General features: G+C 47.2%; 1 long non-coding RNA gene across 6 annotated transcripts in view; it reads left to right on the top strand.

Annotated features, from left to right (window-relative positions):
* Positions 1-20,189, top strand: part of LOC112821221 (uncharacterized) — a 30,318-nt gene extending 10,129 nt beyond the window's left edge. For 3 of the 6 annotated variants that reach the window (XR_012379801.1, XR_012379799.1, XR_012379797.1), the window contains exon 4: positions 708-2,542. This is a non-coding gene — a long non-coding RNA (uncharacterized lncRNA). Of the gene's footprint in view, positions 1-707; positions 2,543-3,096; positions 3,288-10,911; positions 12,410-18,617; positions 18,715-19,118; positions 19,177-19,919 lie in introns of those variants that run through there. The other 3 variants (XR_012379798.1, XR_003207387.2, XR_012379802.1) reach the window with 3 other exon arrangements.
* The last annotated feature ends 3,723 nt before the right edge of the window (positions 20,190-23,912 follow it).

Genomic DNA, 23,912 nt, shown 5'->3' with positions numbered 1-23,912 from the left:
CAAAAATTTCTAAGTAAATTAAAATTTTAAAGTAAATTAAAATTTTTAAAAGTAACCTCTATGTCCATCGTGGGGCTCGAACTCACAACCCTGAGATCAAGAGTTGCATGCTCCACCAGCTGAGCCAACCAGGTGCCCCGTTCCCCTCTCACTGTGTCTCTCTCCGTCAAATAAATAAAATCTTTTAAAAAAATAAAATAAAATAATTTTTTTTCTAAAAAAATTTAGGCAAAAAAGAAAAAAAACATTCAGCATATCTGAAGAAAATCTGGTCTTTGTGAAGAATGATGAGAGATTAAAAAATAAATACCATTTTCTACAAAAGGAACCAATAGATTATAAGCCTCAGTCCTTATTTGGGATGTGGTAAAGATGGCATAGTCTTAAGACTTTCATTTCGAAGCACATGAAGACTATAAATAAACCTCTAAAGTATAATAAAACATAGATATTGGGGGGACATTTTTAAAAATGAATGAATCACATTGTCCTTCTTCCATAACTCCCTTCCCATCTTTTACTCATGTTGCCCCCGTACCCTTCCAAATCTTTCAAACTTCCACAATGAGAAACCCAGCAAGTGTGAGCACCTGCTGTTCTTGTCCTACAGCAGGGGCTGGGTAAACTACGGTCCTTGGGCCTGTTCTGGCGGGGTGCCTGTTTTTGTCTGGCTGGTCAGCTAAGCATGGTTTTTGCATTGCTAACAGGCTGTAAAACAGGCAAACGCACAAAGAAGGATCTGGGACCTACACTCGATGTTCACCCTCTGGCCACGTCTGATCCGGGAAGCCTCTCTGCTGTAGGCTGGCTGGAGCCCTGGTGAAAGGTGGCTTCTTTTCCATCCAGGCAGCTATGACAAGAGGTACAGCCAGGAAGTTGCCATGCCGACAGGGAATTCAGTTCTTAAAATAGTCCACTGTGCTGAGGCATTTTCAGGGTGGGTGGGTTTGGAGGGAGGGGGTTTGGGAGAGGGGTGGGGAGAGATGATAAACTAATGAGTCAGACCCAACGGATGACAGCTGTCCCATCATCCCTCTGGCAATGTGAGGTGGGCAGGGCACAGCTCTCTAAAATGAGGTCGGAAAGAGACATTTTCCATTCAAAGAGCAGGCGAGCTCTGTTTCCTCACACTATTTTCCTGCCTGACAGAAGGAAATTCCCCTCTCCACCTCCCCTCCCTCTGTGGGTCCACCCTGCGGAGAATAGAAGTAGGCACCCCTCCCCTCACACAGCGCCTGTGGGATTGGGGGGACTTGTTGCAGAACTGGGAGGGGCAGGCTCTCACACATGCCTGCCTCACGGCTCTGTCCCTGGTAGGCTCGAGTCTCCTCATCGTCACAGTTAGCATCGTCAGGGGACGGTAGGGGACAAAATTCGCCACCCCAGAATGTGTCTCTTCTGCAAATGGATTATTGTAGGCTGATTATTTTGAAGAAACAGAAGGCTTAGGAAGAACCTTTGACCTTACTCTCACTGCCTACAACAATTTAGATGGAGGACCTCCTCCAGGAAGGGAGGTTATCACCCTAGATAACCAGAGCATAATATGAACTGAGGGTGGCAGACGGGGAGGAACTTAGCAAAGTCTGTTTGTTAAAATTCCTCTCCGTGTCCCACTGTTTCTGGATGACGCAGCAAACAGTTTTTTGCTGAACATTTACTCTTTTTCATCTTCTTGTGAATTGTCTTCCTTCCCTTTGTAATCCCAGACCCCTACCCACTTCTCCTTAGCTCCAGGTGCCATATAAGCCTCAGTTGCCTGAGTGCCTGTGAACATCATATTCCTGTGGAGCCCCTTAGTATGTACTTAAATTTGATTTTCTCTTGCTAATCTATCTCATGTCAATTTAATTCATAGTCCAGCCAAAAAGAAAAAACCTTGAAAGATAGAGAAAAGTTTTTCTTCCCCAGCAGGGCCAAAATGAAAGTATATCACTAAAGATGTCTTTTAGCCAGACAGACCAATCAATCTGCCATCATTCTTTGAGCATTTCCTGTCACCCCTCTGTTGTGCCCTCATTGCCTGGAAGATGAACTGAGTACTTATTTTTTTATTGTGGTAAAATATATATAACATAAAACTTACCATTTTAACCATTTTCTAACTGTACAATTCAGTGGCATGAAGTACATTCACATTGTTGTACAAATATCCCCACCATCCATCTTTGGAACTTCTTTATCATCCCGTATACTGAAACTCTCCACATAAGTCTCCATTCTGTACCACCACCCCCAGGCCCCGTCAACCACTATTCTACGTTCTATCTGTACCGATCGGCTGTTCTTGGAGTCTTATATAAATGGAATCATTAGGTATTTGTTCTTTTGTGTCTGGCTTATTTCACTTAGAATATCTTTAAGGCTCATCCACATAGGCACATGCGTCAGAACGTCATTCCCTTTTAAGGCCGAATAATATTCCATTTTGTGTATAGACCACATTTTGTTTAGCCATTCGTCCATCAGTGGACATTTGGGTTGTTGCCATCTTTGGGCTCTTGTGATTAATGCTACTATGAACATGGGTGTACAAATAGTTGTTGAGTTTCTGCTTTCAGTTCCTTTGGTGGCAAAGTCCATTTTCAGAAAGAGAACAAGGAGAAGATTAAGAATGCAATCTCAGGGCACAGAAGATACTACAAGCACCATTTTCTTACCTTTTCCATTCCACCATCCAAAGTCCATCTCTGACAAGGCCAGCAAGCCCCTTTTCTCCTGCCTTCCTCCCTCATCCATCCTCCAGCACCTTGCTCTTACTGCCCATTATCATGAGGTCATTCCCATGGGCACCTCTAGTCCCAGATACATCATCAAGGACAATGGGCAGCTTTAAGGTTGATGGTTCTCATATTTCTCAGAGTTGAGCATTATTAAAATAAAACCAATGGTATCTTTTAGCATGGTTTCAGTGTGTGTTTATAGTAAAGGACTCATTTCCCACCAGGGACAGAGAACCGAAAGGCTCAATGCATGGCATACCACTAGCAATTTTTTGGTTGGGAATGAGCACATGGTCTCAGTTGGCTCAGGCTGAAGGGAATGAATTTTACCTCATGGCTGGGCATAGTTTTGTTTTGTTTTGTTTTTCCCTAGAAGTGCCCCACTTGAGGCCGAACGAAAGGAAGCTGGGCTGTGGATGCAGCTGACATCTAGGAAGGAAGGCAGAGCTGAGAGAATAGCAGAATATGGTGCTAGAGTCCTGATCATGCAATGCCTGAAGCCTGAACTACCCCAGTTACCTCTGAAGGAGCTACTAAATCACCTTGTATTTCAAGCCAATTTTGGTGAGGCTTTCTGACCCTTGGGGCCAAAAACATTCTAACATATGCAGTCTGCCTGGTGTTAGGGTTTTGGTTTTAACCCCAAGAAGAGTGGAATGTCATTTTGAGGTTTCAGCACGGAGAGCCCAGGGAGAGGGTAACCCAGTCAGATCTGCACTTCAAAGCATGTCTTTGGCGGCAGGGTGGAAACGGGTTAGTAGGGAGCTGGAGTGGCTGCAGTTAGGGGCCTTACTGTGCTAGTCCTGGTGAGAGGTTATAGAGAAGAGAAGAGATCTGGGAGATTTTAAGGAAGTTGGGTAACTTTGGCAGAAGTCAGTAAGGTAGTAAGGTTGACAAGCCTTAGTGATGGTTTGGGGGGAGAGGATGGGGCTGTCAGGGGTGACCTCTCGGTTTGTGACTTGCTCAGCTGGATGGATGGGGGTGCTACCCACCATGACAGGGCTGTTGTTGAGGAAAAACGACTGAACACTGAAAGTGTCAGGTTGCTGGAGAAACTGGACTTCAGCGGGAAAAGCAACAGCCGTGCTAGCCATGAACCAAGTGTGTTTACCCGGATAAACTCATGAGCACAGTGGCCTCATTGCCACTTTACAGATGAGTAAACCGAGTCACGGAGAGGTTAGTAACTTCTCTCAGGCCATACAATCAGCTAGGAAATGAGATTTGAACCCACGCTGTTTGTCCCCACGAAGCACCCAAGGAATATATGTGCCAGGAAGGTTCAGATGAGAAACAGCAGGTAATACGGTACTATTTTCTGAGGCCTGAGCCCCCACCTCCAAAGCAGAACACTCTAGGAAGCTGGATTTTAATCCCTGGCCCGGCTCCCCTTTCCTAAGTCAGTTAGCACCTCGCTGGTTTCCGACTAAGCAGCCTGGATCCATATCCGAGCGCCAGCCCCCCTAGCAGAGCCTCTGTGGGGAGGCTGCCTGCTTCCTCTGTGCCTGGGGCCGATCTGCCCCAGCCGCCCAGGGACCAGGACCTGCTGTCACCAGGGAGGAAGGGTGCCAGGCAGAAGGAAGGCACGGGTAAGCCCGCTCAGGGGCAGGGCTAGCCTACACTGCGGCCACCCAGAAAGGGAGAGAGGAGAGAGCCATCCTGGGTGCTCCAGGTCCTTGGAAAGCACCGCCATTAGAAGTCTGTAGGGCGCCTGGGTGGCTCAGATGGTTAAGCGTCTGCCTTCGGCTCAGGTCATGATCCCAGAGTCCTGGGATCGAGTCCCGCATCGGGCTCCCTGCTCCTTGGGAGCCTGCTTCTCCCTCTGCCTCTCTCTCTCTCTCTCTCTCTCTGTGTCTCTCATGAATAAATAAATAAAATCTTTAAAAAAAAAAAAAGAAGTCTGTGCCCTGGAGTCGATCCATTCTCTTCTGCACCTGTGGGGATGTACTTCATCCCGGCTTGTCTTGTCAACACACAGTGCCAAGCAATGTCCTCAGCAGCAGCCTTCCAGTGACACAGAGAGGTTTCCTGAGCCCTGTCCCAGAGCATCCCTCAGTGGAGAGGACTGCAGGGGCCAATCCAGCACCCAGACTCCTGAATGGGGGGGAGACAGACACAGCTCTGATACCACCACTTCATCATCTCCTTCATCACCATCATCAGAGCGTTTCAATTTACTAAGTGAATATACCGAGCTTACTGTTTAACATCGTAACCCCAAATGTCAGACGGGGGCTCCCTTCCTCTTGAGATCTATGTGAAATCACACTGATATCCCCGCAAACACACAGACACATAAATTCCCAAGTCAATGACTGTCTAAAAGATCCACCCTTCACTCCATTTCTACTAAATTGGTAACAGGGAAGAGGTTTTGTTTCTCAGGGTTTTCTGCCCCATGGGCACCCACTTTTTTTTTTTATGGTATGCTTCCATTATATGTATTTTTTTTCTATTAGTTTCAGAGTAGAATTTAGTGATTCATCAGTTGCATATAACACCCAGTGCTCATTCCATCAAGTGCCCTCCTTAATGCCCATCACTCAGTTACCCCATCCCCCACCCTCCTCCCCTCCAGCGACCTTCAGTTTGTTTCCTAGAGTTCAGTGTCTCTTGTGGTTTGCCTCCCCCTCAATTTTCATCTTATTTTATTTTTCCTTCCCTTCCCCTATGTTCATCTGTTTTGTTTCTTAAATTCCACATATGAGTGAAATCATGTGGTATTTGTCTTTCTCTGACTGACTTATTTCGATTAGCATAATACCCTCTAGTTCCATCCATGTCATTGCAAATGGCAAGATTTCATTCTTTTTCTTTAAGATTTTATTTATTCATTTGAGAGGGAGAGAGGCAAGAGAGAGAGCATGAGTGGAGGGAGGGGCAGAGGGAGCGGGAGAAGCAGACTCCCCGCAGATCAGGGAGCCCGACACAGGGCTCCATCCCAGGACCCTGGGATCATGACCCGAGCTGAAGGCAGATGCTTAACTGACTGAGCCACCCAGGTGCCCCAATATTTCATTCTTTTTGATGGCTGAGTAATATTCCTCTCTCTCTCTCTCTCTCTCTCTCTGTGTGTGTGTGTGTGTGTGTGTGTGTGTGTGTGTGTGTGTATACCACATCTTCTTTATCCATTCATCTGTTGATGGACATCTGGGCTCTTTCCATATTTTGGCTGTTGTGGACATTGCTGCTATAAACATTGGGGTGCATGTGCCCCTTCAAATCACTATGTTTGTATCCCTTGGGGGTTTTTTTTGTGTGTTTTTTTTTAAGATTTTATTTTATTTGAGAGATTGAGAGAACAAGTGGGAGGAGGGGCAGAGGGAGAAGCAGGCTCCCCTCTGAGCAGGGAGCCCTAGGTGGGACTCGATCCCAGGAATCATGACCTGAGCTGAAGGCAGACGCTGAACCAGCTGAGCCACCCAGGCGCCCTGTTTGTATCCTTTGGATAAATACCCAGTAGTGCAATTGCTGGGCCCTGGGGTAGTCCTATTTTTAACTTTTTGAGGAACCTCCATACTGTTTTGCAGAGTGGCTGCACCAGCTTGCACTCCCACCAGCAGTGTAAGGGGAGTCCCCTCTCTCCGCGTCCTTGCCAACGTCTGTCGTTTCCTGACTTGTTGATTTTCCCACGGGCTCCCACTTCTAGGAGTGGTTTCATCCGTTCTGTCAGGTCACGGCTGATATAAAACTCAGTCCTCCACTGGTTTCCACAGAAGAGCCCCTCACATAGACAACCCCGGCGCGGTGGGCTCTGCTACGACCACGCTGTCTTGTTCTGCTTCCTGTCCCCCGCAGTCCTCACGGCTGGGTACCTTGTGACACTGATCGGAGGCCCTGCTTGCTCTGAGGCGGGCTAGCCACGAACCACAAGCCAGAGAAATCGGCCGTGTCTTCGGGAGGGCCACAGGTTTAAGAGACACAGATTCACTGATGGCTAGGGAAGACTGGAAAGGATGTTATTAGCAAATAGTTGTTGAGCGTTTCCTGGGGGCAGCATGCTGCGTGTGGTGCTGAGGCATACGAGGATGGCGTCAGCCCTCTGCCCCAGGGGGCTCGCCACAGAGGGGAGGACAGGCACACGCTGCTGATGGCGGCCAAGCAGTGGGCCAACGCGAGTATTGCTGACCGTGCGCAAAGGGATCCCGAAAGGAACAGAGTCTCTTTTCGGGTGGGAAGGTGGGTCGAGAGGGCTTCGCAGAGGATGTGACACTTGAGTGGGCATTGGAGGTGAAACTGGAGAGCCCCGGAAGTGCCTGGCCCCCTCTGAGAGTAGGGTGTCGTCAGTACAGGACATGTGCCCAGAGCTGGGACGGCGGCGGAGGGGGGGGGTGTTGGTGGTCCAGGCTGTAAGGGATGTGTCCTGCCTTCCCCAGAGTCTGGGCAGCTTTCCTGTGGCGAAAGGTTGGGTACCCAGCAAGGATTTAGCTTGACTGCTTGTGTCCATTCCTCCTTTCCTCCACGCTGGGGAGGAGCTGGGAGTGGGATGGGTGAACATCTTTAAGATGTTTGCTTCCTTTAATCAGCCCCCCTGCACACCGCTGATATTCTGGCTCCCTGGAGTCTAAGAGGGAAGAAAGGAGTGGATTGAAAATGAGAAAATGCTCATATAAAGGAGTAAAAAGCAGCTAGAAGTACAACACTCATTTGGAGATGGAATGATACATGAGATAAAATCCTAAATAAATATCTTGCATGGTACTAATTGCATTTTAAAAGCTGCCACCAGAGAACAGATAAAACGATGCTGTATTTCATTAGTGGCTCCTTTAATTCTATGGTATTTGCCAGCAAGCCCTATTAAAGCACTCTGTAATTAAAGACCAGTTCTGGGTCCTGTAATTTAGAACATTATCAAAATATGGCAAGTGGCTGGAGGTAAAGAGATAGAAACAAACACACTTTCATGAGGTCCTTGTAGATCACACAGCATGTGAATTTTAAAAGCTCAGCTATTGTACCGCCCCTGCCAGGAGGGGCTGTTCACATCAGTGTTTTTCATTTGATGGGCAACCAGTTACATTATTATGATCCTACAGGAGTGTGGATGGAGAAGTACATCAGTTCTTTTTTAAAATAATTTTTTATTGCAATATAATTCTTATAGCATGAAATTACCACTTTGAAGTGTATAATTCATGGGGTGCTTGGGTGGCTCATTCGGCTAAGCATCTGCCTTTGGCTCAGGTCCTGACCTCAGGGTCTTGGGATAGAGCCCTGCCTCAGGCTCTCTGCTCAGTGGGGAGTCTGTTTCTCTGTCTCCCTCTGCCCCTCTCTCCACTCATGCTCTCTCTCTGTGTGTGTGTCTCTCTCTCAAATAAATAAATATCTTTTTTAAAAAATGAAGTGTACAATTCAGAGGTTTTTAGTGTATTCAAAATGTTGTACAGCCATCACCACTATCTAATTCCAGAATGTTTTCATTATCCCTGCAAGAAACCCCATACCTGCTAGCAATCGCCCCCATTTCCACCCACCCAGCCCCTGGCAAGCACAAATCTTTCTGCCTCTATAGATAGGCCTATTCTGGACATTGCATGTAAGTGGGGTCCTACAATATGTGGTCTTTTGTGACTATCTTCTTTTGCTGCAAATATTCTCAGGGCTCCTCCGTGTTGTAGCATGTGTCAGTACTTCATTCCTTTTTATGGCTGAAAAATATTCTATTGTGTGGACAGACTGCATTTTGTCATCCACTGATCAGCCGGTGGACATTTGGGTTGTTTCCATGTTTGGGCTCTTATGAATAATGCTGCTATGAACATTCAAGCACAGGTGTTTGTGCGAACATGTCTTCAGCGCTCTCGGGTATGAACCTAGGAGTGGAATTGCTGGGTCAGATGGTAAGCCCATGTTTAACCTTTTGAGGAGCTGCCAGACCGAGGTCCACAGTGGAGACACCATTTTACATTCCCGCAGTGCATGGGGGTTCTGATGGCCCCACAGCCTTGTCACAACTTGTGTCTATTGCTTTTCCTTACAGCCATTCTAAAGATGAGCAGTGGACTCTCACTGTGGTTAAATGTATCCTTTAACCATGAAAACAGCTCTGGTGCGCTTTGCCCTTTGTGGTAAACCATGGCCGTGCCCTCTGCGTCAGCCCTGCGGGGGACGGTCCATGGCCCGCTTCTCCTGTCCTCTCCACTGGGACCTGGCCTGGACCTCCCCACCCAGGTCATGAAGACGGTGGGTGGTTAGCTGAGCTCAGCTCCTCCAGCTTCCCCTTCAGCTCTCCTTAAGAGGCTTAGCAGGTGCAGTGATAAAGACCAGACAAGAGACCAGGAGAGGAGGAAAGAAAGCCAGGTTGCCCAGCAGAGAGAGGCAGTTTGAGGACAGGGGTGCCGGAGCAGGGGCCCAGATGAGGGGAAGAAAGAGGATGACACCTATGATGCGATTGTTTTTTTGAATCGGTGATATATGCACATGGTGCACAATTATAAAAATCTCTCCTTCCCCCACCTTTGGGCTCCAGCACCCCATTATTTTCCCTAGAAGGAACATCGTTTATCAGTTCTTTGTGCATCCTTCCAGAAATATTCCATCGCAGAGGTTCTCAAACTTCCCTGTGGATGAGAATCCCCCCAGAGGGCCTGTTAAATCAAAGAATGCTAACCCACCTCTGGAGATTCTTTTCTGATTCAGAGGGTCTGAGAATTGGCATTTCTAACGAGTCCCCAGGTAATGTGGATTCTGCATTCTAGGGGCCATACTTCGAGAACGACTGTTCTAGAGTATTCATAGGAACCCTTTCCATACGTAGCCCCCTTTTCTGAAGCCTCTCAGTATGGAAATGTCCCTTAAGACACCATTGATATGGCACAATCCCTGCCCCTGCGTCTTCTCTGTGCCGCTTTCTTTGCCTAAGATACCTTCATTCCTGACCTCCACACATCCAAGGCCATCCTCAAAGGCCGTCTCCCCCAGGCAGTCTTCCTTGGTTCTTTCCTTATATGGAAGAAACTGTCTACTCCTTTAAACTCCCATGGGAGTGTTTCTCTGTATCTCTCTAAGGGCACGTATTATTTACTAGAACAGAATGCTAAATGGGGCTCTTTCTGCTTTGTTTTCCACAATTTTTGTTAAAGAGATACCCTAAAGTGGGCTTAAGAGATCTTCAAATGCAGAATTCAGGTTTCAAGAACTTTGGAGTACCCCTGGAAGGTTTCTTGGGAGAAAGCTGTTCTCTAAGTCTAGAGAGGGGGAAGATGAGATCGTATGGGGGTGTTACCTCCTTCCCCTTGAGCTCAGAGAGACTGGGCTTCAGTGGCTGCTTGAGAGCTTGAGGTGCACTCTCAACAGTGGGGAGCCTCTGTGGCCTGGGTCCAGACTCACGCCTGTCTGAGAGAGCAGAGGTGGCCTGGGCCCACCAAATGGAGGGTCAGTGTTTCTTCTGGACCAAGGAACGTCTCCAGAGCAACCATGTGGCAACATCTGAATCCTACCCAATGTGGCCGGGGTGGTAGGGGGCTGCGAGGAAGTGGGAGGTGAACCAGATTCCAGGCCTACACTGTGACAGAGTCCTGGGAACTACAGGGAAGCCCCCAGTTTGGGGGATCTTTGAGTAACACAAGTGAGCACAAGAGTCACCTTTAGGAACTTGCCATCCAGAGGACACCGATGTTTGCAGATGAGGGCACCACCTTGGATTTTGCCCTCTCTCCCCGTGTCCAGGGACCTCGGCAGCCTCCTGGTGGGAAGAGTGGGTGGGGAGGGAGAAAAAGCCACCCCACCCCCCTTCTCCGGCAGCCAGGAAGATGGAAGAAAATGTAAGCCAAGTCAAATTCCAAGTTTTGGTTATTATATAGGACTGGAAATGCCACGGACAGGAGACTGGGGTTGTGCCTGAAAGGGGCCGTTTCCCGAGAGTGGCCAGTCTGTAGCCCTGCCGGGGCTTTCGTCAGGTGCAGGCAAAATCGTCCTTCAGATTGTTTATTCATGTTGGCTTAAAGAAGGCAAGGCGCACGCGCACACACGCGCATGCACGCACACGCGCGCCCTCTGTAAGCTCTCTCTGACTCTGGGTCTTACTACTGCGTTGCGGCTCTCTGGTGCCCAGCACCGCGCCGGGCACACACTAGGCACGCACCCACTTCTTTATTCGTATTCTTTCAGCCAGCATTTATTGGGAACCCAGTCTCAATGCCGGCACCGGGCGGGAAATGAAATGGATGCGCCTCTTGTCTTCCAGGATCTTGCTGTTCGCTGGGGTGTAAGAGAAGCTTCGGTCGAAAGGGGGAGCTAATTCAAATCGGAGCCAAGCAGGGCATACGGATGGGTGCGGTGGGCCCGGATGGGACGACAGGGGTGCTTGTGGGCCTGGATGGGACAACAGGAGCGCTAGCGACTTGGGCAGAACAGGACGTGCACCATGACCCTCAGAAGGTAGCAGCTGCCCTGAGACTCCAAGCCCACCGTTGCCACACTGCCCCTTTGTTCCAAAGGAGTAAGGAATCTGGATTTTCGTGTGAAATGCCCCCAACAAAACACATCTGTGGACTGGTTCAGTCCAAGGTGGCCGCTTGGGGCCCCTGTGCTGGTGTTGGCTCTCTCCCTGCTAATCTCATGCACAAAGAGGGGCTGCCAATAATCAAGAGCCACGTGCTGCTTCTTTAGGAATTAATTAGGGTTTGAAGAGGATGTATACAAAGAACTTAGCTTTATTAAGATACTCCTTTGGCCCAAAGAATAAATATTTTTCAAATCCCAACCCTAAGTGCTTAATCTGCTAAAATGGGCAACAAATAGAATGAATGCTGAAAAGAACTTGCTTCCTGTTTCAAAAGAGCCCCTGTGACCTCTGCAATCTGATTATAGAGAAGTGGACTTTCCTGCCAGGAAGGTGACAAGAAGCCACAGAAAAACCAAGTCCCAGTTGGAGGGGAACTAGCCAGCAAGTTGCATTAACTGCAATTTCATTACCTTGAAAATGATTCCATCGGTTGGAGACCTAGTGACAGCTTCTGGGGCTGATTTTTTTCTTCTGGAACTGTTCTTTGCTCCCTGCCCTGACACTGTTCCGATCACAAGGCCCAGAAGCCAGGCTGTAAGTGGAGCTGGAGAAGTTCTGGGAGACAACAGACAATATGGCAGGCAGCCCAGCAGAAACTGCTACCGGAAATGCCTTCTCTCCAAGTTCTGTGTCCTGCTCTGGGGACAGACCCAGGGGTTGCCTCCATACAGGTATGACAGAAGAGAGAGAGAGTACAAATACAGTCAGGTTTCTTTCCTTTTGTTTCTTTTTTCCACCCCCCACCTCTTCTCTAGCAACCACGAACTTGTTCTCTGTGTCTGTCTTTTTCTGGGGTGCCTGGCTGGCTCAGTCAGAAGAACATGGGACTCTTGAGCTCATGGTCATGAGTTGAAGCCCCACATTGGGTGTAGATTACTGAAATAAATTAAATAAACAAATAAACAAACAAATAAATAAAATTTTAAGAGTATTTTTGTCTCTTTTTCATTTGTTTCTTAAATTCCACATATGAGTGAAATTATATGGTATTTGTCTTTCTCTGTCACACAATCCTCGAGGTCCATCCATGTTGCACATGGCAAGATCTCGTTCTTTTTTATGTCTGAAGAGTATTCATATATATATATATGTATGTAATATTCACATGTATGTATATATATCTCCAACGCGGGGTAGCTTCTATATTCAGCTATTGTAAATAATGCTGCAGTAAACACAGGGGTGCATAGATCTTTTTGAATTAGTGTTTTTGTTTTATCTGGATAAATACCCAGTAGTAGAATTACTGGTAATGGGTCATATGGTAACTCTATTTTTAATTTTTTGAGGAACCTCCGTACTGTTTTCCACAGTGGCTGCACCAATTCACATCCTCACCAACAGAGCACAAGGGTTCCTTTCTCTCCACATCCTCACCAAAACATTTCTTATTTTTTACCATTAATAATGTCCCTCTAGGGCCTCTGAGTGGCTCAGTTGGTTAAGCGACTGCCTTTGGCTCAGGTCACGATCCCGGGCCCCTCGGATCGAGTCCCACATCCCGCTCCCCCTGCTAGGTGGGGAGCCTGCTTCTCCCTCTGCCTCTGTCTGCCACCCCCCCTGCTTGTGCTCTCTCTCTGTCTCTCTCTCTCTCTGTGTCAAATAAATAAATAAAATCTTAAAAAAATGTCCCTCTACCTTTATTAGCAGGAAATCATCTGCCTCTTGAAAAGTACCCTTAAACTTTCTAAGAATCTTACATTCTCAGTCCAAAGAGGTCAATATTGTGTCACGAGCACTGTTGTTTCAGCTGCCACCACAAGGTGTCGCTATTGAAAGCTGGTTTTGCACAGGCCAGCACACACAGGCCAGCACAGCCCATTCTCTGGTGACGCCCCTGCTGGGACAGGTCCTCGCCAGCCCACAATAGTCTCACATGCTAGGATTGAAGGTGGCAATGCTTTTAATTAATACACATATGTATTCCCAAAGCCTGACGCTGTGCCAGGGTGGCTGCTTCTGGATTGCCTTTATGCAACTCGTATGGAGGTCACCATCCCGGATTCCCCATAACCTCCTGAAAACCTCCCCTTTGTGGCTCTACGTGTCCTTTCCTGACATCAGACTTGGTCAATGACATCCCAATAAGTTTTTGCACGTTTAAATCTCAGAAGCTAGGCTTAAGGGGACTTAGTTCCTTTCCTCCTTTAAGCTTCTGAGATGGTTCTGTAAATGTGTCCCTCCTTCAGAACTCAGCATATCAAGGGATCTTAGTGAGGGATCACCTTGCTAAACCAAGCCCAAAGTCCTGTTGCTTCTTTTAGTTGTCAAAGATAAAGATCTTATACCTAGGGCGCTTGTTTGCGAAATATATGTATTTTAAAGTTAGAGGAGGGGCACCTGGGTGGCTCAGTCGTTAAGCGTCTGCACGTCTGCCTTCGGCTCAGGTCATGATCCCAGGGTCCTGGAATCGAGCCCCGCATCGGGCTCCCTGCTCCGCGGGAAGCCTGCTTCTCCCTCTCCCACTCCCCCTGCTTGTGTTCCCTCTCTCGCTGTGTCTCTGTCAAATAAATAAAATCTTGGAAAAAAAAAAAGAGGAACAAATAGCAGCAGTTCCTCTCATAGCAAAAAAAAGCTTGCTCCAACATGACTCTCTCCTTCTAACTATACAGAGAAGCAGTTGTTAACGTCTCCTTAAAAATTAATTCAGATCATGGGGCGCCTGGGTGGCTCAGTCGTTAAGCGTCTGCCTTCGGCTCAGGTCGTGGTCCCAGGGTCCTGGGATCGAGTCCTGCATCGGGCTCCCCGCTCAGCGGGAAGCCTGCTTCTCCCTCTCCCTCTGCCCCACCCCCCCGCTCCTTCTCTCTCTCTCTCTCTCTCACTCATTTTCTCTCTCTCAAATAAATAAATAAAATCTTTAAAAAGAAAAGATGAAAGTTTCCTTGTCTCTCACATCAGCATCTAGGCCTAAGTAGCCCAGGGCTGCAGGGTGGCAGGCACCACGGTGTCAGGGACCTCAACCTCTTCAGTCTCCGTGCTCCACCATTCCCAGGGTGTGGCCCTTGTCTGCAAGGCCTGTGAGAACGCACATTGCTGTCAGCAGAATGGGGGAAGAGCTACAGGGAGGAGAGGAAGCCCTTCCTTATAAGGGCACGCCTTCTACTCACATCCCAGTGGACCAGAACTTAGGAAGCTGGCCACACCTAGCAGCAAGGAAGGCTGGGAAATGGAGCCATTATTCTAGCACCCACCTAAACACAGAGGCTCTATTACTGTAGAAGAGAGGGAGATGGACACTGGGATACAACGAGCATCTTCTACCAGCCCACATCACATTCCCTCCAAGGACACCCAATCTCCATTTTCTCTTTCTTGGTCTAGTTTCAAAGGAGTTGTCCACATCCATTATCTTGGTTTCCTTCCTGTGTTTGTTGTCCATATGTCGTGAGGGTTTGAAAAGTCTTTTGTAGGAAGAAAGGGAGGGCGCCTGGGTGGCTCAGGTGGTTAAGCAACTGCCTTCGGCTCAGGTCATGATCCTGGAGTCCTGGGATCGAGTCCCGCATCGGGCTCCCCGCTCAGTGGGGAGTCTGCTTCTCCCTCTGACCCTCCCCCCTCTCATGCTCTCTCTCTCTCATTCTTTCTCTCTCAAATAAATAAATAAAATCTTTAAAAAAAAGAAAGAAAGGGAGAATATTACACAAATCCGTTACTTAAGGGTGAGCCATATTAGTGGTTGGGTGGTCTACCTGAGAAGACCATGCAACTACAAGAGGTACAATTGCCCAGATGTGCTGAGCCAATGAACAGACTCAAAAGCAGGCTGAGAGAGATAGAAAGGAAGGGGGTGATGGTGTCAATGGTAAAAAGGCAATGAGGTTGGCAGCCAGGAGTGGGTAGGAGGGGACTGGGTGGGTCAGACAGGACACAGCAAGGGTGCCCCTTTCAAATTCCTGATCTTCTAATTCTTTAGGGTTGTGGGTGATGGGGGTGCTTTCCCAGAATGGGGCAGCTCTTTAAAGGAGTCATATACTAGGACAAAAGAGTAAGACAAAAGTCTTATATACAGTGATTCCTTTCTGCTTACATCTGTTCATACTTACAGTGTTTACAAGGTAATACATGCTTGGAGAGCCAGATAAAATTTGTGAAATCTGTGAAAACATAGTATTTGATATCAATGCAAAGCACGTGTTAAGATTAATCTGACTATGACTTTGGGCAAACGACTTACCCTTCTGTTCCTAACTTATAAAGTGGGAATAATAATGCTACACTTAGTTTCAGTAAGGTTGGTTGAAAATAGCAGAAAACCTTATCCAAACTGGCTTTAACAGTAAAAGGGAATTTATAGGCTTATGTAACTAACAAAAAATCTAGTGGTAGGACTCAGGTATGGTTGATCAAGGCTCTGGCTCAGCTTTTCTGAGATTTCCTTTGGCTTTGATCACGGTGGCAAATTATGTAGGAATTCAGATTCACCTTTGCACACCATGCCTTCCAGGGAAGAATGTTTGCATCCCATAGTTTCTGGCAGAAGTTCTAAGACTCACTCCAGCTGGATTGGGATTGATGATTGTGGGGGTGATCATCACTGTGGCCAGGACGGATGGGCATAGGGCAGGTGCTGTGTGGCACCCTGGATTTAGGTAAAGGGACAGGCTTCCCTGGAACCTGCTGGACTTCTCAGAATCAGAGGCCAAGGGGAAAATGCAAGCATGGGGAGCAAGCTGGAGGAATCCTCTGTGTCCATGTGCATTGCTTTGCGCCAGCACCCTTCCCTCTAGCAGTTACGGCTTTCTGGGGTCCTGATGGGAACTTAAAGAGGCAAAGACAGAGCCAGTTCATTGTAACTAGGGGAATTTGAGCACACTCATAAAGGAAAAGGACACTTACAAGTGGTGGCAATGCCATGTCCATACTCATCTCCAAGAAGTGCGTCGTCACCCAGATTGATGTCAGTTACGAAATCCTTTCTCCGGGGCTACAGTATGATTATTTGTGGGTCCCAAGGATTTTTGCCTTTGTGATCCCCTTCATCCACAAAAAAGGTTAAAAATTATATTTTATTATTGAGTTGGTATAAAGATGACAATTATATATATATTTAAAGCTTTTATTTGTTTAAGAAAGAGAGAGAATGAGAGCATGAGCGGTGGGGAGGAGCAGAGGGAGAGAGAGACAAGCAGACTCTGCGCTGAGCATGGAGCCCAATGTGGGGCTCGATCCCATGATCCTAAGATCACTATCTGAGCCAAAATCAAGAGTCGCACACTCAACAGACTGAGCCACCCAGGCACCCCTGAAGGTGACCATCTTAATACTATATGCTAAAACATTGTGTCCAGCTTAAAATTTCCTATTTTTCTCCTAATTTAGAAAAGAAATTAAAGCATTTTCATGGGCCCCTAAGCATGTCATGGGTGCTGGGCACATACCCATGAGGCACCGTACTTACTGTGCCTATCCTGCCTTTATCCCCAGTGCACAACAGGGGAAAAACGTTTGATGTCCACTTTTCCAAGAATTCTGTCTTCTTTATGTTGCTCACCTCAGCCCATCTGGAACTCAGTCTGCCATCTTGTTTTGAAAGCTCCAAGTTGTCTAATGCTTCCATGGCAGGATAGGGAATCCAGATCTCCAACAGGACCATAGAATTTTACAGGTAAGATGGAGGTCTGGCAGAGAGGTCCTAAAAATAATTGCTTGGACTTCCCCAAGAGTAGAAAGGAAAGTGTTCTGTGTAATTTCCAGGCATTAAAGCTGTCCTGTCTTAAGGCCATTGTAACCCCCTGTCAGTGAATGAGGAATGTGGAAGACCCCTAAAAGGGTCCCAACTGCCTGTAACCTTTCTTCCCTTCCATTTTAACAGTAAAGGCTCTCTAACCTTGAATAGGTTCATTCTCTTTTAAAAATTTAATCAGTCAGGTTAGGTTAGGTTATGGTGTGGTAACAGACGATGTCCAAATCTCAGTGCTTAAAAAGCAACCAAGGTTTATTTTATATTAATTCTACACACCCATCTTGGGTGGCTGGGGGCTCTCCTCCATGGTCCCACACTGATGGAGTAGCCACCATTTAGAACAGTGACAGCAACAATGGCAGTAAGAAAGAAGACGTGACAAGTCGTGAATTGGCTTATGGGTCACTTCCACTGATTTCCTTGACCACCCAAACACATGGCTTCATTAGGAGGGTGGGGAAGTGCAATTCCACCATGTTTCCAGAAGGGGGAGAATAAGAATATGGGTGGTCAGCCTTAGCAGTTTCTACAACACTTTCAGTCTACCCCCGCCTCCGCCACCACCACTGAATTCTCATAAAACCTGTACATGGTAACTAATAGCTCCATTTTGGGATTGGCAAAACAGCCTGGGTCACTACAATCCCAGGGGACAGGAAATGCATCCACCTGCCAAGCTGTTACAGGTGACATCTTGTGGCAGCCAAGAAGCATCCGATTCCCTGGGAGGAGGAGGTGACCTGTTCTCTTGTCTCCAGGGGAGAATTACCAGAACGGGCCGGGCCCGCTGGGCTGAAGAGAGGTGGGGGCAGGGGGTGCAGTGGGGAGGCACGGGGTGGAGGCAGGGACGGTTATTATTGGTTATGATAGAGCCGACGGTTTCTGGGGAAGAAAGAGAATTTCTCCTGATAGGGTCCATGGGTCTTTGAGGAGTGAAACAATGTGACCTCCCTTTGCACTCCCAGCCAGTAAAGCGGGACCTGTCACCATGAGTGGCACTCTACATGATGCAGTACTTTGTGGACATGGTTGGGAAGTACACATAATGACCTTGCATCATGTCCATAATATAAGCTAAGTGAAAAAAATCAGGATACAGCAAAAACTACAGACTACAGTTTTAAAAGATAGTGTGTGTGGGGGGGGGGGCGGGAGGATAGGAGGGCAGGTGTGAATCTCAGCCCGCCAACTATGTGAGCAAGAAATATTTAATTCCTTTATTTCCCTTTAATCAACTTCATTCTGCCTCCGCGCCCTCACTAGTCCTGGTGGGAATCAGGGCTCCGCAACACCACGGTAATGCTGGGGTTCCTGGTATGTAGCAGCCAAACCCCAGGGTGCTCTGGTGATTTGGGGTCATATATATAAGCACAGGCCCCACTGACCGCCTCCCCCATCCACTCAGCGGCTGTGGGCTGTAGTACCTGACCTGTGGCCCGGATACTCCTTGCCTTCGAGGCACCCACTGAGTCATCACCCCTGAAGTCTTGCCACCTTCCTTCACCCATATTCGCCTTTCTTTTCTCCCTTCATCCCTAACTCTCTGCTCTCCCGCCTGCCCCCTTCAGGACACATAATCTCTTCCCTGGCTTTCAGTTTTTCAAAAGGAAGAAGTATTATTATAATGCTACAGATCTTGAATAAAGGAACTATCAGCAATACAGGAACCAGATGATTTGAAATTTTTCCTACTACCAACTCCTAGAAATGCTGAGATTTCAAGAAGAAAAAAGGAAAAGAAACCTCCAGGTACCAAGTCTAGAGCCAAGACTTTATCTTGCTTCAAGATGCCAGAAACAATAGTGAGTAAAGAAACAGGTAAACCAGTGGGTAAATCTACAGATAGTAATAACAGTAATTTATACAACTAATTTGGGATATGTAAAAATGAGATGGGACTAAAATACTAGATAACAATATGTTAAATGGTAGGCTGATCGTCTGATTTAATGTTTTAATGTCACTGACTTGTTTAGGAAGGGAATGAAGATATTGATTCACTTTAAATTTTGTCATGCCAAATATGCATGTTAAGATATCGAATAAAATGATAAAAACTGAGTTTACATCTTCCACGGGGGAAGGAGATTTTTAAAAGCTTGGATTTTCACCTAAAAAGGGAAATGGAAGAAAAATGCAGAGAATAATATATAAGTTAAGAATTAGAAAAAAAAATCTGCCATATATTTTTATTTTTATATAAAAGACACAAAGGAGTTGCCTGCCAGTGCTACAGTGATCATTTATGGAGAGTGAGGGTCCAGGTGAGTTCTATCTTCTTTTTCGTGCTTGTGAAGGGCAGCCCCCCCCGTGGCCCCTACCTCCTGGCCCTCACACCTTGAATAGTCCCCTCCCACAATGCAACGGGCTTACTCTCCGGCCGCTGGCCGGCTCAGTCAATAAGAGTGTGTGACTCTTGATCTCAGGGTCATGAGTCTGAGCCCCATGTTGGGTATAGAGATTACTTAAAAATAAAATCTTAAAAAAAAAAAAAGGCAGGGTTACTCTGTGTGGCCAACAGAACACAGCAGAAGTGCTACTGTGGCACTTAGTGCCGAGGTTACAAAAGGCTACAGTTTCCATCTGGGCTCTCTGTACCCCTGGAGCCAGGCACTCTTCTCCCCTGCGTCCCGGCGACATCGTGAGTAACCCTATTCAGAGGCCCACCTGGGGTCTCCTGCCAACAGTGGCATGAGCGAGCTTGGACAGGATCCTTCGGCCTCAGGCTGGCCTGCAGATGACCATGGCAGCCCTGGAGGATATCCTGATGGCCACCTCCCAAGAGCCCCCGAGGCAGAACCACCGGGCCAAGCCTCTCCTGCTGATCAAGATAACAAAATGTTTGTTGGTTTAAGCTGCTAGGTTCTGGAAATAATCTCTCCTGTAGCAATGGAGAACTAATGCAATACTTTTTGTGCAATTTTACTTCTACATAATGTGCATATATTGCTTTACAACCGAAAAAAATATTTTTTAAATGATTAGCCAAGTAAATCTTTCATTCCAGGGTGATAAAGGACAACCTGTTCAGTCACCTTGTTACGACTGGTGCTCGGCGGGCCTGTACCAACTGCAGTCAGACACATCTCCTGGGCAAAGTCAGACACTCCAGCTACACCAGTGGGGGCCCGGACAGGGGCTGCGTTGAATCTGGGTTGCCTTGCAAAACATCCTAGGGGATAATTCTTTTCATGTGACCCAGGTCTTATAGCTCAAAATATAAATATGATATAGCTAAAAATCAGTTCATTTTCTTGGGAAGTTGGATAACTTTTAAACGTGGTTAGCTGATTCATATATTGTGTAAACTAATAAATAACATTTGATTCCCATCTACTAACTGTGCCATTGTACTCACAGGGGAGTTCCTAAATCGGGGGACATACATTTTTCTTTTGAAGGCCAGTGGGCCTAGAGGAAAGTATGAGTGCTGAAAAGAATGCTGCATCAGTTTCATGTCTCTGGGACAAGTCACTTTGCCTCTCTGGGCCTCAATTTGTATGTAAAAGAGCAAGGTTGGGGTACATTAATCTCTCTAAAAATCTGGTAGTTGATAGTCCTGCTTTAACCTGTCATGGAATTTTGGCCCTTCCATGACAAACCATCTCAAAGCCAGCCTGAGCCCCCCCTCATGAGGGACACTGCTCTGTCCAGTATGATAGACATTAGCCACAGGGATCTTCTTATGTGGAAATTAATTAAAATTAAAATTTAGTTTCTTGGTTGCAGTAACCACATTTCAAGTGCTCAATAGCCACACGTGGCTAGTGGCCAATGTGTTAGACAACACAGAATTAGAACACTTCCATCATCACAGAAAGTTCTCTCCAACAGCCCTCACTGCTCGAGATTTTGGTTTTCAATGTGGTCCACAAGATAGGATTGGTGTCACCTGGGAGCCCTTAGAAATGCAGGATCTTGGATCCCAACCCAGATCTGCTGAATCAGAATCTGCATTTTAACAATATCCCCAGGTGCTGCCTGCACATGTGAGCCTCAGAAGCATTCCCCACCAAGTAGGGGGCTGCAAGAACAGAGCAGGCTCAGTGCACTCCTGCAGCCTCTATAGACTCCAGGGACTCAGAGCCTGGCTCTCTCTTATTAGCTGCATGGATCTTGTCTACTGCATAGGAAAAGCTGAGGCTATTACACGAAAAAGGCAATGACTATGGTGCCTGATACATAGTAAATGCTCTTTAAATGGCTGTTTGTTATGTTTGGATTTGAGGAGATTTAAGGTTAGTGCAGACTGCGTGGCCAAAAGTGGCTCTTCCCCTCGCCGCCACAAGGTGGCGCTGTGTCACCAACCTCCTTTCCTCTTCAACAGGCTTCCAGCGGCTCCCCAAGCAGAAAGCCAGAAAGTGCCCTGGGCCTTCCAGGTCTCTGTTTCAGATTACCAAGCACGACTGGGCAGCAGAGACACCAATCCAAGCATTCATCTGACAGATAATGGGGAAACAGGCCTCAGCTTTGTGCCCAGTTGGAATGCAAAAGTAAGGTCGGCACAAAGAATTGAATAAGGACTGTGTGAAAGTCTTACTGGAAGCAAGAGGCTTCTGTTGGAAAGCTAGGGGGAAGGAAGCCTTATGATTTTCTAAGTCAGCTTCTCAATGGCCTACCTGGGCTCCTCATCACAGACTCGAGCTATGGCTCTTTGCCAGACAACCGTGTGTGTGTGTGTGTGTGTGTGTGTGTGTGTGTGTGTGTGTGTGTGTGAGAGAGAGAGAGAGAGAGAGAGAGAGAGAGAGAGAGAGGGTGGGGGGCTAAGGATTGTGGTGATCAGGGGCGGGATGGTGGGGGATTTTTTTTTTTACTGCTGGGCTCCTTCTTAAGTTTCCAATTTGGTGGGAGGGCTAGGGTGGCCAGATAATTTGCATTTCAAACAAGTTCCCAGGTGATGCTGGGTCAGCTGATCCAGGGACTGCCCTTTGAGAACCGCTACTCTAAACTTCTGAGAAGCTCACATGGAACGAATTATATAATCACAGTTCAGAAGAAGGATATGACGGGGGCACCTGGGTGGCTCAGTTGGTTAAGCGTCTGCCATTGGCCCGGGTCGTGATCCTGGAGCTCTGCATCCAGCTCCCTGCTCCGCGGGAAGCCTGCTTCTCCCTCTCCCCCTCCCCCTGCTTGTGTTCCCTCTCTCTCTCTTTCTTTCTCTCTCTCTAAAAAAAAATAGGATGTGACCCCAAAGGAATTACTCGGAACCACCCTCCCCCACCACACTGCCTTCCTCCAAGCCCCACTCCGTGGTGTCCTCTGCTCTCTCCGAAGAGCAGTCAGAAATCTAGTGTGGACAGGAACAAGGGCTGGGGAGCTGAGAGCCAGAGTTCATGTCCTGGTGGTGGTGCTCCTCCTTTCTCTGCAGGGCTCCCCACTCACAGTCTTTGATCTGTTCTGAGAAGGGTGATTAAGACTCTCAAAGCTCGCTGAGCCCCACTTTGGGCACAAAACCTACAGAGACCACTCTCTGGGCCTGGTGCCACGTCCAAGACAGGATCACTTCCCCCAGAAATAAGTGGAAACGGCAGGAACCTGGATTTTAATGGGAGTGTTGGACATCTCAGAGGAAGTGCAGACAAATCAGCCGGGGCCCCAGTGGTTGGAGGGGGGGTTATAGAAAACGAATTGGAGCACTTGTCACCATAGGGGGAGTTATAGAAAAAGAACCTGAGTCCTCCTGAGTTCCTCAGGTGCCAGTTTCCTTTTGTACGGGGGTCTCCTCTTCCATTCCAGGAAGAGGAAGACCACTCCTAATTACCAGAGAGAAGACTCTTATGAATGGAGAAGCCCCCCGCTTCAGTCTCTATACTGATAACCCTTATCTTCCATTAATTTCCCCTATATATTTACCTTCCCACAATTTATATACCTAGAAGCCAACCCCTCCACGTTCCTTTGCCTTGTGACTTCTCTACAGTTTATCACCCTTGGTGAAAATGGTATGCCTCGGCTCCCCTGAGCATGGAGCTGGCTTAAGATTCTCCCTCCGGCTGACCCTCCCCGCCTCCGTGCGCACACACATGCGTGCGCGCGCTTTCTCTCTCAAAAAATAAAAATGAAAAAATAGAGTGGTATGTAAGCCCCCACAGTCTCACCACTTCTTTGGAGTTTTCACTTTTTTCTGTCAGACTTCCTCATATGTATGCAAAATAAACCTTTCTCCTATTAATCTGCCTTTGATCAGTGAGCTTTGTGTGCCCTGGGTATTAAACCTAGGAGGTAGAGGGAAGGGTTTTTCACCTCCCCTACATCCTAGGAAGGAATTTCCCAGAGTGAGCAGTGAGTTCTACTGGTGACCCATGAGATGAGTGAGGGAGTTTGGAGGCTAACGTGTTTCATTTAGTTTTTAAGATTGAAGAGGGGTCTTTACATAGCCCAGCCCATGCCCCACATGCCCATAAAATCCCATAGAAGATATTTATGTTCTTCCCAACTCCACTAATGGCACACAGTCACTGGGTCTTTTCATTTTCTGTTTCTGCCACAAGGGCCCAGATTCCTGGCTCCACCTAGGGGCCCTACCCCACACTACCCTTTCACTCTTTCCCTTTATTATGAGGAGAAACTTAGCTCGCTCCCCACTCCTACCCCAAATTCTGTGACTGAGAAGAGCTTGTATAGTTTACAGGTAGAGATCAATAAATACCGGTAAAACCATTTTTTAAAAAATTACTTTCATTTAGTTAAGATAACCATGTGAAATGGTGCAACTACCTGGAAACAATTTAGCAGTTTCTTAAAATGTTAAACATACACCTACTGTATGTCCCAACCAAATACCAACTCCTAGGTATTTACTGTGTTGACCCAACGTAAATGAAAAAATATGCCCAAAGACTTGTACATGAATATTCATAGCAGCTTTCTTTGTAATGGCTAAAAACTGAAAACAACCAATATGTCCATCAACAGGTGAATGAATAAACAAATTAAGGTGTACTGATTCCATGAAATACTCTCAGCCATAAAAAGGAATGAAGTATTGGCGCACCTGGGT

The sequence above is a fragment of the Callorhinus ursinus genome, unplaced genomic scaffold (assembly GCF_003265705.2).
Source record: "Callorhinus ursinus isolate GAN/ISIS: 27379988/994484 unplaced genomic scaffold, GSC_fseal_2.0 scaffold10, whole genome shotgun sequence".
NCBI lineage: Eukaryota > Metazoa > Chordata > Mammalia > Carnivora > Otariidae > Callorhinus > Callorhinus ursinus.
The sequence above is the reverse complement of the archived record's forward strand: the minus strand, read 5'-3'. Positions and strand labels throughout refer to the sequence as shown.